We start from the raw sequence: 16,600 nt of genomic DNA, 5'->3' as shown, positions 1-16,600 counted from the left end.
TATTTTGAGAGAAAAAGAGTTAAAAATTGAGGTCAAAAATCCCAGAAAAGAGAAAATTGAAGGAAATAAATATGTTGTCTTAAAGACTTAAGAAGCACATTTCATGGAGTATAGAAACCAGCTGTTCATTTTCTTTTCCTTCTTGTCCTTGCAGATCACTTTCTTGTGAGTTCATTTTTTTTCTTGTCAACTATAACCTTTAACACTTTTTCCTGTGGGTAGTGGTACTAAAGTTCTTTAATCCTTATATACAAAAATGTCTTTATTTTGCTTTCAGTCTTTTTTGGGGGGTGGGGGGATTTGGGCTTTTTTTGCATTTTATGAGGCCTTGGACATGTTACTTAGCATCTGTGTACCTCAGTGTCCACATACGTATAATGTTTTTTATTCAATTACAGTTGACATTTAATATTATTTTATATTAGTTTCGGGTACACAACATAGTGGTTAGACATTTGTATAATTTATGAAGTGATCTCTCCAATTATAGTCTAGAACTCATCTGGCACTATACATAGTTATTACAGTATTATTGACTATATTCCTTCCCTATGCTGTACTTTACATTCCTGTGACTATTTTGTAAATGCCAATTTGTACTTCTTAATCTTTTCACCTTTTTCACCCAGCTCCCCAACCCATCTCCCATCTGGCAACCATCAGTTTGTTCTCTATGAGTTTCTGTCTGTTTTGTTTGTTCATTTATTTTCTTTGTTAGATTCCGCCCTCATTCTTAAGTAATAATTTGGCTGGGTATAAAATTATAGGTGAATGTTCATTTTTCCTTCAGCACTTCAAAGATACTGATAAATAGTTGGTTGACTTCCTTTGTTTGTGGATAAGAAGTCTGCTATTTGGTTGTAATTTTTTGCTGTTTGTAATTCTTTTGTGGGTAACTTGTTTTCCCCTTCTTCTAGCTTTTGAGATTTCCTCTTTTTCTTTGATGCACACAATGAAGTGTGTATGTATGATTTATTTAGCTTGCTCAGCACATGATTATTTCAGCCAAAGGACTCAAATTTCTTTTTAGTTTTTAGTCATTAGTTTCGTGAAAATTACCTCTCTTCCATCTATTTTTTTATCATCCTCAAAGTTATCTTTGGAGCGTGTTGTTGCTGCTCATTTAATTGATCCTGTATCTCTTAATGTCTTCTTAATTTTTTCCACCCTGGTATATTCTGCGTAATGATATATTACTTCAATTTTGTCCTCCAATTCATGAATTATTTCTTCAGATTTTTAATGCCTACTATTTAGGTCATATGTTAGGTTTTTTGTTGTTTTATTTTCAATATCTATATTTTCCCCAAGTTTTTAAATTATATTTAAAATCTCTGCTGTTTATAACCCCCCCATCATTGTTTCTTGGGATCATTCTCTTCTTTATTTCTTTAAGGTATTTAAATATTTAAACTCCATTTCAGATTTGTATTTTTTTCAGGTGTGAATTCTCACTTCTGTTTGGATTTTCGATAGCTTTTCTTAGTTACAAATTCCCCCTTGTTTTCTAAAATTTTTGTTTAAAAGCTCATCAATCATGGGGGTTTTATTCTTGCCTTCTTTCCTGGTAGAATGGATGTTTCAGGCCTTATAGTTCATTGAGCTTTAAACCAGGTCATGTATTAGTGTTTCAGCTTGGTCTTCCTCATGCCTGGATGGCCTATCTCTACCTCTGTTTTCTTGTGCAGTGCTAGTCCCTGATAATGATCTTGGACTGGAATCTCAGCTACAGTTGCCTGCTTTGGTCAACCAGACCATCTGAGGGAAATACTTGGGGTGGGCAGAGCTATGTCAGCCCTGTTTACATGTGAGAAATATGACCCAGATTTACAAAGTAATCTAATTGTAGGCTGTAGTTCTTGCTCAGCTATCTGGCCCCAACTATCTGTATCCGGTCCCAACTGCCAATGGACCATATGTTTTTGGCCTCCATTTATTGCTGTACTTTCTTTCTGTTTTATTCCATAGGAATCCTCTTTTGTTTCTGAGTATGATTATGCAGTTTTAAAGTTTGTTTATTTATTTTTAATTTTACATTTCATCTCTCTTCTTTGTTTGAAAAAGAGCAAGGAGTTTTCTCACATACTGTCTCTGCCATACTGAAATGGAATGCAAACCGGCTATTCTTTCTTTCTGTTGAAGATAAAACAAGAGTAAATGGGTTTAAACCATAGTAGAGAAGAATGGAGTTTGATAAAAGGAAGAACTTTAGGATTGAGTGATTGTTAAATCCTCGAATAAATGACTAAGGAAAATTTTAGTCTCTTTGCGGCATATTTCTGGAAATCAAAAAGTACCCACCCATCTAAGTAGAGTTGGCACAGTTATGCTTTAAGGCAGGGCAGTGGATATGATGACTCCTCTGTATTCCTTCCACCCCAGTGATTATTAGGCATGAGAAAACTCATGCCTTCAGGGCCACAAGAATGTTTTGTCAAAGGAAGGGCTCCAGTTTTCTATCGTAACCTGATGCAAGGCACTATGATGAAAATGTCCTCGCTTAAAGTAGAATATTTAAAGCTAAGATGATGAACAAGTTCTATATCAAAAAGAGAAAATGAACGAGGAAACCATATACCCATTGCTTTGGTTTTACATATTATCCTATAAGAGTATCAACTTCAGAGAGTGTTCACCTGGGTAGTGATGGACTCGATTGGCAAGTCCTACAAGTCGTGCCTAGAGCTCATCTCCCATTCAATGGGACAGAGGAGCCACTGTCTCATTATTTGTTTCTGTGTTTCCCATGGCTTTGGCTTTCTAAACTCCCCACCCTTGCAGTTTCCAAGGTTCACACGTGCATTTGAGGTTGTCTTCTGTAGCTCCTGCTAAACTGTGGAAGTCAGAGTATGAAGACTGCTTTTCCAGAATTGCAAGAGAGAAACATATACTGATTCCCATGAAGAGCAAATAAGTACTTCCCAAGCCTCCATGGTAGACGTTAAGTCTTGGTCATGTACAACAGGGCTCTACTGGGCCAAAATAGGCTGATGCTTCATTGAGGCTAGAAGATACTTAATGGAAAAAGTCAAGACTTCACGGAAGTCAGAAAAGTCTTTAAATCAATCTGTTTCTAAGCAAGACTCTGTAGTCCCCAATAATAAGAGATTTATAAGAATGAAATTCCACATCTTCTCTTTGGGGAGAGTGGAGTGGTAAAGGTGAGAGAGGAGAAGAAAGAATATGACTTCTTTACATTTTTTCTTGATATATAATTTTATCACCAAAAGAAGACTGTTTCATAATGACCAAGAACCTAAATCATGATATTATCTAAGAGTTTTTTAATGACAATTCCATTAAGAATTCGCTCTTCGGAATTAATAAAAAGTTCCCTTAGAGGTATTCTACCATTCTCAGATCATTAAAGAGTTGTTATAAAATTGCCAGAATATCTGATTTGATCTGTTACCAGAGACCTAATCCACAGTGTTCCCTTTTGGCTAAGTGTGAAATATTTAGCTCTATGATATGGTTTTAGTATGGACAATGACAGTGTGGCTTTGCCAGAAGAGCCATCCCACACCCCAGCCTTTTACATTCAAGCTAGGTTAAGGAAACAACCTTTCTAATGATGCACTGTAGTCTGTGTATTCTTGAAAGGAAAAGCTAGAAGCCCAATGCCACTTTCCTCTCAACAAGAGTTGGGTTGTGAGCTAGCTAGTGAATACAGACATTTGTACAATACTATAATATTTGCATTTCTGAAAATCTTCACATTCTGCAGAATTGTACACTGAAAAGTAATAGGGCTTAAGGAATAAACAGGATTGGAGAAAACAATTAGAAACTTATGCAACTTTGTAACCAGAGTACTAACAAAACAATTATACAAATAAAAAGCTAGCACAGTTTAAAAAGGCATCTTAGATTTCTAATATAAAAGAATATTAGTCTAAGTAGAAACTTTATCTCTTAAAATGGTGACATTAGCTTGAAGGAAGAGAATGTAGGAAGGATTTAGGCTTTTTAGTTACAGAGACGAGAAAAATGCACAAAGATCAGAGAGAATCATGTAATAAGCACTTATAAGACAGAGTTTATAATCAAACTAAGCTAAGAGGAAGAATGTGAGGTGAATGAGAATAGGCTAGAGTACTGTATTCTTTGATGGTTTGCTGATTTCAGTTGTGTTGGTATACTTGGCATTCAGCTTCTGTCACTCGATGGTGCAAAATATTAATTTTCTGGGAAAAATCATGTATGAACCAACGCAATTTCTGTATTATACCAACATCATTCTCTTATTGATCACTTGTATATGAATAAGTTTAGATTACAGAAATGTATACTGTAACAGAAGTGAACTATATAAGATGAAGTAATATGGAAATTTGACTTTAACAGTTTAGAGTGAGAGTTGCAAGTCGCTGGACCATTCTAATCTGTTTTTTGGTTTTCTGTTCGTTTGTTTGTTTGTTTTTTGTTTTTGTTTTTTTTTGGTCTGTGATCTCTACACATTTTTTTCTTCTTTCCTCCAATCTTCTACATTTATATAAAAAGGGAATCTAGTTCTTTGACCATGTCCATATTCGTGACTTTCAGTGTTACAGTATTCAAGCAGACAGGAGTTTATTGCTCCCTCCAGTTTTATTTGTTAAGGGAAAAATTTCAAGGGGGATTTATTTATCTTTTATTATAGTAAAATACACACAGTATAAAATTTATGATTTTAAAGTGTTCTATTCAGTAGCATTAATGTTAATGACAGATTTCCGATTAAGATGACATAGATGGTAGATGTTGTGCTCACTTCCTCTTATGGCCACATCAAAATTATAACGAAACTACAGAAAAACCACCACTGGGAGTTACCTGAGTTCTGGCTGAACAGAACTCCTACAACTGGGGATATACAAAAGAGGTCACCTTAAGACTGGTAGGAGAGGTGGAGACATGTAATGGGCTGGTCCCACAACCACATGTGGTGGATGAAAATCAGAAGAGTTATCTTGACTGCAGAGCCCCCTGCCCTCCCTGAGGAACAAGGGGACCCAGCCCCACACCAGGCTCCCTAATCCAGTGTTCCAGTGCTGGGAAGAGAAATACACAACCTCTGGCTGTGAAATACACAACCTCTGGCTGTGAAAACCAGTGTGGATTGTGGCTGAGTGAGACTGAGGGCTGTGGGAATCACAGATGTTCCTTTTGTGGGGCCTGCATATGACTTACTCTCTGACAGACTCACTTGCTCTGAGCTCCAGTGCTGGGGCAGCTGCTTGAAGAGTGCCACGGACACATGGGGAGGAACCGAGTTGTCTGGCTTCTGGGAGAGGGCTGGAGGGGTGGCTTTCTCCAGGACAGAAGTGAAGGAAGTGTCCATTGTCCCCTTGTTAAACCTGCTCACGTACCAGCATGAGGATGCAGGCAGCCACCATATTTCAGTCTCCATCAACCTGGCTATCACAGGTTGCCCTGCCCTGGTTATTCCCTGAGATACCAACCCTCCCAACATGCAGCACACCCAAGATGCCTCCAGTGGTTTATTATAAATGGCCTGTCTTGGCTCATTCTACAGAATTTCCTAAAATCTCTCAAAGGTTCACAAAACCAAAAGAAGTAGCATCAGGCCTTGGCATGCCCTGTACCCCTTACTGAGTAGCTCCAACCCTGCCAATAGCAGCAGCCAGCCTCGGTTACTGGCTTGGCCCTTCAAGGCACTGATAAGCCCAGCATGGGTGGCAGCCATCTGCAGTTTCCTTAGTGACTCTTAACAGGTGGCTCTGGAGGTGCACAGGCTGTAGCTGAACTTGGCTTGAAGCTGGAGGAGGCCCTTGGGCGGACATAGCCAGTGGCTTGCTTCGACCTGCATCAGAGCCTGAGCACCACCCAGGGTTGCATCTAAAGAGGACACACCCGAAGAGCAGGCTGGGCAGGGACCAGAGCCCTGCTAAAGTGAATTCTCCTCTGTAGGGTCGGCCCCTTACTGGCCAATCCTCACACCCATTCACACCAAGAGTCAATCTCTCCCATTGAAATGAAAACAACAACTAAGGCTCAACTACATCAGGAGGGCACATACAACCCAAACAAGGGACACACATTGAACACCTCACTCAGGTGACCAGAGAACACTGTGCCACTGGGCCCCACAGGACACCTACTACATAAAGCCACTCTATTAAGCCCTGGAGACTTAGGATCCCTACCTAATACATTGAAACCAATGCAGGGAGGCAGCCAAAATAGGGAGACAAAGAAACATGTCCCACATGAAAAGAAAACAGAACAAAGCTCCAGATAAAGAACTAAACAAAATGGAGACAAGCAATCTACCAGATGCAGAGTTCAAAACACTGGTTATAAGGATACTCAATGAACTTAGGGGAAGAGTAGATGAACTCAATGAGAACTTTAACAAAGAGATAGAAAACATAAAAATGGAGATGGAAAACACAAAAGTCAGAAATAAAGAATATTATATCTGAGGTGAAGAGTACATTAGAAGGAAATATAGATTGAATGAAGCAGAGGATTGAATCAACAATTTAGAGGATAGAGTAGCGGAGAACACCCAATCAGAACAGCAACAAGAAAAAGGAATTAAAAAAAATGAGGATAGTTTAAGATGCCCCTGGGACAACATCAAGAATATCAACATTCTCATAATAAGGGTACCAGAAGGAGTTTCTAGATTAGAGAAAGTTGAACAGGTTTCTTTTAATGCAGGACTTCCTAGAGCCTTTGATGTATTAATAATACACATTATGAATCTGCAAGAAAGGTATATGGGATACAGTATTTTCCAAATTTATTCAGCCATTGGACTGATTTTTCATTAAGCACTTTGCAAAATTAGTGTTCTTTAGTATATGTTTTAGAAAGTCTTATATTATGCCATTCAATTTCCAGAAGTTATTTCTATTATAGCAATAAGGTTTTGGTATATACAGTATCTTAGTTTGGAGAAGCTCATTAGGGTAATGGACCACTTTAGAACAAGACCCCAAACTAGTGTTATTCAAACTTTAATATGCTTAAGGATCACCTTGGGAGAATTGAAAAATGCAGGCTCCCAGATCCTACACTAAAAATTCTGATTGAGTTGACTTAAAGTGAATATTCTGCCCATTAAACAAGGACCTTAATTCTAATGCAGTTGGACTGAAGATTGCACTATAGTAATAGGGCCCAAGGGAGATCTTGATAAAGAAGGTCAAGAGCACTGCCTACAAAGAGCAGTCCTGGGAAAGATCTTGGAGTAGAGATCCCTGTGCATCTGAAGAAGGCTAGAGGCATCATGACAACATTGTTTCTCTGATAGTGGGGAACATAAGCAACCTGGAAAAATACTTTGGCAGTGTGACACTTCCCCAAGACCAAGCCTGCACACACTGTTCCATATGGCTGGCCTCACTGCTTTCCAGGAGCTCCCATCCAAAGCCGTTCTTTTCTGCCATCTTCCACATTCAGAGCCCCTGCTTGTCATGTCCACAAAGAAGGACCCTCCGTGGGGAGCTCCCTGCTCAACTCCACCCATTGTCCATAACTTGTTGTTGGCAAGAAATGAATGGCATTTCTCGGAATTAGCCCAGGAATTTCTGCTGATAAACAAATGAAACTCTCAAAGGGGAAGGCAATCAACATAGTTTGAAATAAAATCAGTGTTTTCAGCTTACTCTGCTTTCAACTTAGTTTGAAATAAGAGTCAAATCTAGGGCATTTTAAAGAAAGGATTAGTAAAATGTTCTTTAGCGAGCTTTCTTCCTGGTTGCAGAGCTGACCCTTAAACCAGGGCCTACTCTCTGAGTAAGCAGAGCAGGTGAGTATTACCTTGATTTTCTGTGACCTGTGATTCCCGAGACCTGTCCAGCCAGCATTGTGTCAGTTTCCCTCTCCCCCACCTCACTTCCTTGCCAAGTTGCCTGATACCTAAGATTCTGTAATTATTACAACTTCATCTTTTGAATTGAGGCTTTGATTCCTGATAAATTCATCTATCTTTGAAAGTGGTCACTTACCTCTTAAATGAATAATTTTTAAATAACATTTTTATTTTTCAATAACAATTGATATAATATATTAGTTTTAGGTGTACAAATGATGATCAGACATTTATATAACTTATGAAATGATCACCTCGACAAATCTAGTACCCATCTGACACCATAGAGTTATTACAATAATATTCACTATATTCCTTAGCTATACTTTACATCCTCATAACTATTTTGTAACTACTAATATGTACTTCTCGATCCCTTCCCACTTTATCCTGAAACTCCCTCCCATCTGGCAACCATGAAAATGATCTCTGTATCTATGAGTTTGTTTTATTTTGTTCTTTAAATTCCACATGTAATTAAAATCATATGGCATTTGTCTTTCCCTGTTTGACCTACTCCACTCAGCACAGTACCCTCTAGGTCTATCCATGTTGTTGCAGATGGCAAGATTTCATTCTTTTTTATTGCTGGGTAATATTTCATTGTATATATATACCAACTCTTCTTTATCCATTCAACTATTGATAGACACTAGAGTTCCTCCATATCTTGGCTATTGTAAATAATGCTGCAATGAGCATATGGATTCACATGTCCCTTCGAAGAAGTGTTTTGAGTTTCTTCAGATAAACACCCAGAAGTTGAATTACTGGGTCCTTTACTTTCAGTCTGTGTGTGTACTTTAATCAGAAGTGAGTCTCTTGTAGGCAGCCTATGTAAAGGCCTTTTTTTCTTATCCTTTCAGCCATCCTATCTTTTGATTGGAACATTTAATCTATTTACATTTAAAGTAATTGTTGGTAAATATGTAGTTATTGCCATTTTATTATTCATATTTTTTATCTCTTTTTTCTTCTTCTTCTCAAATAAGACCCTCTAACATTTCTTGTTAAACTGGTTTTGCAATGATGAACTCCTTTAGCTTTTTCTTGTCCGGGAAGCTCTTTATCTGTCCTTCAGTTCTAAATTACAGCCTTACTGGGTAGAGTAATCTTAGTTGTAGGTCCTTACTTTTCATCACTTTGAATATTTCATGCCAAGCCCTTTTGGCCTGTAAAGTTTCTGTTGAGAAATCAGCTGACAATCTTATGGGAGCTCCCTTGTAAATAACTAGTTGACTTTCTCTTGCTGCTTTTAAAATGCTCTCTTTGTCTTTAAACTTTGACATTTTAATGATGATGTGTCTTGGTGTGGGCCTCTGGTTTCATCTTGTTTGGACTCTCTGCACTTCATGTGCTTGTATGCCTCTTTCCTTCACCAGGTTAGGGAAGTTTTCTGTCATTATTTATTCAAATAGATTTTCAATTTCTTGGTCTTTCTCTTCTCCTTCTGGTACCATTATAATGCAAATATTGGTATGCTTGATGTTGTCCCAGAGGCCCCTTAAATTATCTTCATTTTTTTGGATTCTTTTTTCTTGTTGCTTTTCTGATTGGGTGTTTTCTGCTACTTTGTCTTCTAATTCGTTTATTTGATTCTGTGCTTTATCTGATCTACTGTTGATTCCCTGTAATATATTTTTCATTTCAGTTTTTGTATTCTTCATTTCTGACTGGTTCCCTTTTATGTTTTCCATCTCCTTTTTCTCTTTGTTAAAATTCTCACTGAGTTCATCTTCTCTTCCTCCAAGTTCATTGAGAATCCTTATAACCAGTATTTTGACCTCTCTTTATGGTAGATTGCTTGTCTTCATTTTGTTTAGTTCTTTTTCTTGAGCTTTGTTCTCTTCTTTCATTTGAGACACAGTTTTTTGTCTCCCCATTTTGGCTGCATCCCTGTGTTTGTTTCTATGTATTAGGTAGGGGTCCTAAGTCTCCCAGTCTTAGTAGAATGGTTCTATGTAGTAAGTGTGCTGTGGTGCCCAGTGGCACAGTCTCTCTGGTCATCTGAGTTGGGTACTCCAGGTGTGTTCTTTGTGTGGGTTCTGTGTGCCCTCCTGTTGTAGTCGACCCTGGGTTGCAGTTTGTACATCAGTGGGAGGGATTGACCCTCAGGTTGATCAATTGCAAGGACTGCATGGCAAGGGGCTGACCACATAGAGCAAGATTCACATTAGCAGGGCTCTAGAGCCTGCCCAGTCTTCCCTTTGTGTTTGTTGTCCTTGGTTGCAACACTGGGTAATGCTCAGGCTGGGTCCAAAGCCAGCCACCAAGCTTGTCAGTCCTGGTGCCTCCTGGGAGGGGCTCCACCTCAGGCCGAGTTCAGCCTCAGCCTGTTTCGTGCCCAGGGCCACCTGGCATTAGTCACCAGATAATCTACAGATAGCCACTACCTGCAGTGGGCTTTAAGGTACCTCGAGAGGCCAAGCTGCAAACCAAGGTCAGCTGATACTAGTGCCGGGCTTGGGACTGCTCAGCAAGAGGTATGGGGCATGCTGAGGCCAAATACTACTTCTTTGTGTTTTGTGAACATTTGAGAGATTTTAGGAAATTCTGAAGCATGAGCCAAGACAGGCAATTTGTATGCAAAAGCCACTGGAAGCAGCTTGGGTGGCCCTGCAAGTTGGGAGGGATAGTGTCTCATGGAATCACCAGGGCTGGGCGACCAGTGTTAGCCAAGGTGATAGGGACACAGATATGGTAGCTGTATGTGTCTGCACGCTGGATCAGGGAAGGGTGCAACAAAGAAACAATGGATTCTGCCAGCTCTTCTGTCTAGAAGAAAGCTGCTCCTCCAGCTCTCACTTTGAAGCCAGACAGTTCACTTTTCCCCCATATGTTCATGATGCCTTTCAAGCTGCTGCTACAGTGCTGGAGCTCAGAGCGAGTGAATCTATTAGCGAGTAAGTCTGTGTGTTGGATTCTTTGGAGGAGTGTCTATGACTCAAGCTGCCCTCTGTCTCAATCAACCATAATCTCAGCTGGTTTTCACATCCAGAAATTGTGAGGACTTATATTAACTGGTACTGGAACCCTGCACTGGGGAGCCCAGTGTGAGCTGGGACCCTTTGCTCCTCTGGGTGGACCTCTGCAGCTGAGATATCCTTCCAATTCTCAACTGCCACAAGCAAGTGTGGGACCAGCCTGTTCTGTGCCTTTGCCCCTCCTACCAGTCTCAAGGTTGCCTCTTTTGTATGTCCCCAGTTGTAGGACGTTTATTCAACCAGAACTCTGGCAATGATGGCTATGCTATAGTTTAGTTGTAATTTTGATTTAGTCATGAGAGGAGGCAAGCACAGCATTTACTTACTCTACCATCTTCACCAGGCCCCCACTTTAGTGTTTTGTATGCAAAATAACTATAGCCCAAATGGTTGACCAGTTTTGTAGCTTTGATTTTTCCACCTTCACAAGATCATGTCTTCAGGGATCTAAGGCCAAATTAGAGTCTACAGTCACCATCATACCTTTTATATGGTATATTTCTTTATTATTTTCACAGGAGAGAAACAGGGGTTAAGAAGAGGGGTCAGGGAAATTTGACTTGCTTTCTTCTTTGATTTGTTTCTGTTTCTCTTCCTTCTTCTTCTTTCCCTCTCTTATTTTGTTCCCTCACTCTTCTTTCTTTCTTTAAATATCTTTCTTTTATTAAAAAATATTGTAGTACAACATACATAAAAATTTTACCATTTTAACCATTTTTAAGTGTTCAGTTCTGTGGCATTAAATGTATTAACATTGTTGCACAACCATCACCACCATCCATCTCCAGAATTCTTCACCTTCCCAAACTGACTGTGTCCCCATTAAACAACTCTGCATTTTCTCTTCTCCAAATTCCTGGCACTCCCCATTCTACCTTCTAACTCTATGAAGTCGATCATGCTAGGTACCTCATATAAGTGGAATCATTAGTATATTTCCTCCTGTGACCGGCTTATTTCACTTAGCACAAAGCCTTCAAGATTCATCCATGTGGTAGTGTATCTTTTTTTATTAATGTGGAAGAGAATGGAAAAGAAATTTGAGAAGAGGCAGGTGGTAGAGATGAAGTCAAGATAAAACAAAAGTGTCTTAGAAAAATCTAGCAAATGTTGGTTTTCGGAGCACATTTTTCATAGGATGAGGAAGACCTGAGAGACCATACTGTCTTGAACAGTGACAGTGGTAACTAAGTAATGACTGTGTGAAATGCTGGGTTTTAAAGACAGACATATTCCTTATTAATATTTCTCAAGGAACTTCAGATAGCATCATCTATTAGGAGCTGACTATTGGCAAGTTTTGTCTTCATTCAGAGAAATCTATAGAGATAGAACTGTGTCTCTGTTTCCCTTTATTTGGAGAAGTACATTTCCAAAAGGGCCTCCTCTGAGATTGCTTTCTGAGGCAAATCATGGCTGGCATCATTCAGTATGGTTTTATTAAAAAGGTTATTAAAGGATCTGAGTATCAAACCTACAAGGCAATGTTGAAGGAAAAGTGTAATTATTGAGCCTGGTGAAAGAAAGACTGACAGGACATCGACAATCTTCAGAGAGATAAATGGGTCTTAGAGGACGCTAATCAGCTTTCTCCTTCCATCACCAAAGGGTTGGGGAATGGACAGAAATGAATGTCAGCATAAAAAAAGGTAAGTACGAGGAAGTACTTCTAGACATGGATATGGGGAGCTTCTAGAAGTCTTTTAAAAGTTAATATAAGATGGCTGTGCCCAGGCCAGTTGAGCAAAGATTGCAGTGAGCCATATTGGCTGAGGAAGGCCGGAGGAGGCACCAACTTCTGGGAGGAGAGCATAGGCTCAAGATGGAAAATGATAAACCAGATGACACTGTTGAAGAAAATCAAATTTTTGATATCATAACCAGAAAAATTAACCAACTTCCAGAAGTACAGAGGTACTTACTTGAACATGGATCAACATACGTTGGACTTAATGCTGCTCTCCGTGGCCTAATAGCAAACAATCTTTGTAAGCGCATCTTAAATGTGACACAAGCTCATGCAGATGTAGGCTTACCAATGATGGTGATCACATTTTTGACATATGTTTAAAAGATTTTGTATATTTTCCATTGAATACAGGTGACTTAAATTATGAAACCTGTACCATAACACAGGGTAGATTACTTGGTCTTGTTTTTGGTCTGTACCTTGTTTTCTTGGCTATACCTGTGAATGGTAGCCTAGCAGCCAGGTATGCCTCAGCCTTGCTATCAGAGAAAGGAAATGTCTTCATCTACTGGGCCAGAATTTCTAAGCCTGTCTTTAGAAAGATGTTATTTCGCATTTCGCTCTAGACTAGGTTTGCAGCATACCTTGGCTCTAGACAATATAAACTACTTATCAAGGCTCTTCAGTTGTCCTGAACCTGACCTAAAAATTCAGTGATTTTTAAGCAAATGTGTACATAAAAATAAAACTGTAAAAAAAAGTCAATGTATTACAGCTCAAGCTTAATGTTGAGTAAAAGACATATACACACACAAACATGTACGATGTGATTCAATTAATATGAAGTTCAAAACAGGTAAAACTAAACGATATTGTTTAGAGAGGTGCACAAATGTGATAAAACTATAATGAAAAGTAAGGCAACAATTCTCCCAAAAGTCAGGATTGTGGTGACTTCCAGTGTTGGAGGAGGGGGTTTCTGGGCTGTCAGCATTCCTTTCTTTCTGGATCTGCATGGTGGTTACAGGGGTGTTTGTTTTACAACCGTACATTTATGTTCTAGTTATATTTCCCAGGATAATGTCTTTTTAAATGACACTACATTTTCATTTGTTTTAGATGGTTATGATTGGAGGCAAAAGTGACCTTTAAGTGTTACAATCAAGTGTAGGATTCTATACGTGCATATGGCTGTTGGACAGGTTCTGTTATTTTTGTTCAATTGTTTATATTATTTTGGTCTTCTTTGTTTTATTGTGTTTTATTTTTTTCCACAAAGCAAAGAAGTGCCAAAGCTCGGAGAAGGGTGTATTCTCTGTCCTCCAGATATGCCCTTGGAATTAGTAAGAAGGCATTTGGCGCCTCTGGAGCTTTGACCTCCAAGCAGCAGAGTACACTAGTATATTAGTATCTGAATGAAGCTGTCTAGCTTCAGATCTATTTCACAGACCAGAGGGCTCATTTGGCTTCCAGAATCGGGATCATGTTTAGGAAGTAGGAGAGCTTTAGCCCGACAGTGTACACATTCCCTCCCCCCAACTGAGGCTGTATTGTGCTGTCATGAGGGAAGGAAGGCACAGTCTCTAACCTTGCTCTCCCCCCAATTCACCGTGGGACTTTCACAGAGCCAGCCAGCCTCTTTAGGCCTGTTTTTCTCAACTTGGAAAATACAAGTGATAATTCCTACATTTTCCTAAGATTTGCATTGACAGTGAAAACTAAGTTGATGTGTGAATTGCTTTGAAAAGCATGAAGAGGTATATATAAGCAAGGCGGAGTGCAGAAGGAAAAAGAAGGAATTTAAATCCTGAACCCCAAGATTGCATCATTAAGAGAGAACGTTGGCAAAGCCTAAATGAAACTGGCATTTTTGGTTCTTGTTCTTGTAGATCCCAATGAAAGCAGCCCCATAAACCGTCACTGACCATATGTCTCTAGCCCCAAGGTAAAATTATGGAAGGTCTAAAGGAAACAGGTGACAGGTTAATAAGTCTCAGGCAAAAGGCATAAAATAAATAATATCACTTCTGCCTTTCCTTTCAATTGCCTTCTGATTAGATTTTCAGAGGTGCACTGTGTGAGCGTGCTGCCCAGTAATGCTGATGTTCTCAAAGCAGAATGAGCCCTTAGCAGAAACATGAGGTCATGCTGAAAATGCATTCAGAGACAAGGTAATCTCTGGACTACCTTGAAAGTTTGATGGGAATTCTTTTAGCTAGTCTTGACACCTTCCTCCCACCTCCACACATAAAATCGTTGAACAGGATTCTTTGCTCTGTACTGTTGTGTGCTGATTAATGTGCCATAATTCCTGTTAGCAGGTCAGGACTTCTTCAGTTCCTACTTTCTCACTAATTCACGTTCTGGTTGGTGCCTGTCATCCAGCACCTCAAGCAGGAACACATCATGACCCTACTGCATGGGGCCTCTCAGACCACCGGATGAAGGAAAAGAGTCATTGCTATAGTGGTGCTTCCCGGACAGGGAGAATCGGTCCTCCCTTGTCTCCCAGGGCTTTGGAAATGTTGGGGGAACTGTTTTGGTCATCATGGTGATTGGAGAATGTCCTTGGCATTTAGTGGACAGGACCTAGGGATGCTAAATGTTCTACAATGAGTAGGAACAAAATACAGTAAGGAAGTGTTCCACCCTAAATTCCAGTGGTGACCCTATTGAGAAACCCTGGACAACAGCCTTACCCAGAGAAACCCAGGGAAGGGAATCTCCTCTGAACCAGAAGTTGGTGGTATGCATCTACTCATTTATTCACTCACTCATTAATTTATTTCACAAACGTTCACTGAGTGCAAGTGCTGGGCCAGGTCTTATGTATGATGCTGAGGTTTCAGTGTCCTTGCCTCAAGGAGCTCACAGTATAGTGGGGAAAATAGGCATAATGATTACTCAGGTAGAGGTGTGGACAAGGGCTGATAAGGTAGGGGAGAGAGAAAGACATTCTACAGGAGCCAGGTTCCTCAGAGAAGAGTGGGCATTCGAGCTGGGTTCTGACAGATGAATAGGACTTTGCCAGATGGAGAAGGGGGAGGGAGCAGAGCACATGAAAAGGCATGCATGGGACTCAGTAGCGTGGGTGTGGTCTGCATAGGAGGGAGGAAGCTTGAAAGGTCAGGTTAATGGATGCCCAGTACCTCGTATGTAATATAATCAGACATCATTTTGTAGAGTCAGCCAACTGCAAATATGGAGAGTAGGTGAAGTTTGTCTTTAGTGCTCCTAGGTATCTTTTTGCACCCCCTTCCTTCTTTCTCAGTCTCCCACAACCTCACTTCTCTCACTAACACCTGATGAGAATAAGGATGGGTTATCCCTTCAGGAGGATTCCTTCTTTAGCAGCAGAAAGGTCAATGCTTAACTAAAATGATTCACTATGAATAGAATTCTAGATGTCAGTGGAGAGACTATGGGGAGGGGATCTTGAATAACTGAGTTCTGAGGAGGTAGTGCAAAGGGGGTGACATAGTGTGTGTGTGGGGGGGTGTGTGCAAGTGGATAATAATAGTTCCTGTCTCAAAAGACCATTGTGAGGATTAAATGAATTAATACATGTAAGAGGGTTAGCACTGGACCTGGCTTATAGTCTGCCCTTGATAAATGCAAGCTCTTTTTATTATTTTAGCATGAGTTCAGTCTGGGGAAGTAAGAACATGCTGTCCAGGAGGGAGATGAGGATTTTGTTCTAAGACTTAGTGGCTATATCTGGCTAGTTTCAAATATGTGCCTAGGCACATCCTAACACTGGGGCAATACAATTTTTCAGTATGCGCCTTAGCAAAACGTCAGTTTTCTCAAGTGGAGCCATAGCATTATTTTGTGTATATTTGGGTAGACTGTCTCCATCTCTACTCGGAGCACATGGCATATGGGAAACTGTTGTTTTACAGATGGTGCAAACTTGCCTTCAGGTTCAGTTCAGCAGCTCTGTCTTCATGTGTAGGAACACAGAATAGAAGAACCACAGCACTTAGGGCCAGAGCCAGAGAAATGCATTAGAAAGAAATTTAATTGGGAGGAGCTGGATGAGGGAACAAAAGTCTTAGCAGGGAGAAGGAAAGAGCAAAAGGGAAAGAAAACTGGGAAGGA

The 16,600-nt window shown here is 39.9% G+C and overlaps 1 protein-coding gene and 1 pseudogene across 1 annotated transcript in view; both read left to right on the top strand.

The window, feature by feature from the left end:
• The window catches only part of CHRDL1 (chordin like 1), a 140,142-nt gene that overhangs the window by 48,260 nt on the left and 75,282 nt on the right, over window positions 1–16,600 (top strand). The gene's annotated exons all lie outside the window — the stretch shown is intronic.
• Window positions 12,632–13,216, top strand: LOC120612306 (transmembrane protein 126A-like; annotated as a pseudogene).

This window comes from Pteropus medius, unplaced genomic scaffold (assembly GCF_902729225.1).
Source record: "Pteropus medius unplaced genomic scaffold, Ma_sr-lr_union100, whole genome shotgun sequence".
Lineage (NCBI taxonomy): Eukaryota > Metazoa > Chordata > Mammalia > Chiroptera > Pteropodidae > Pteropus > Pteropus medius.
Note: the sequence above shows the minus strand (reverse complement) of the source record. Positions and strands in the feature narration are given on the sequence as shown.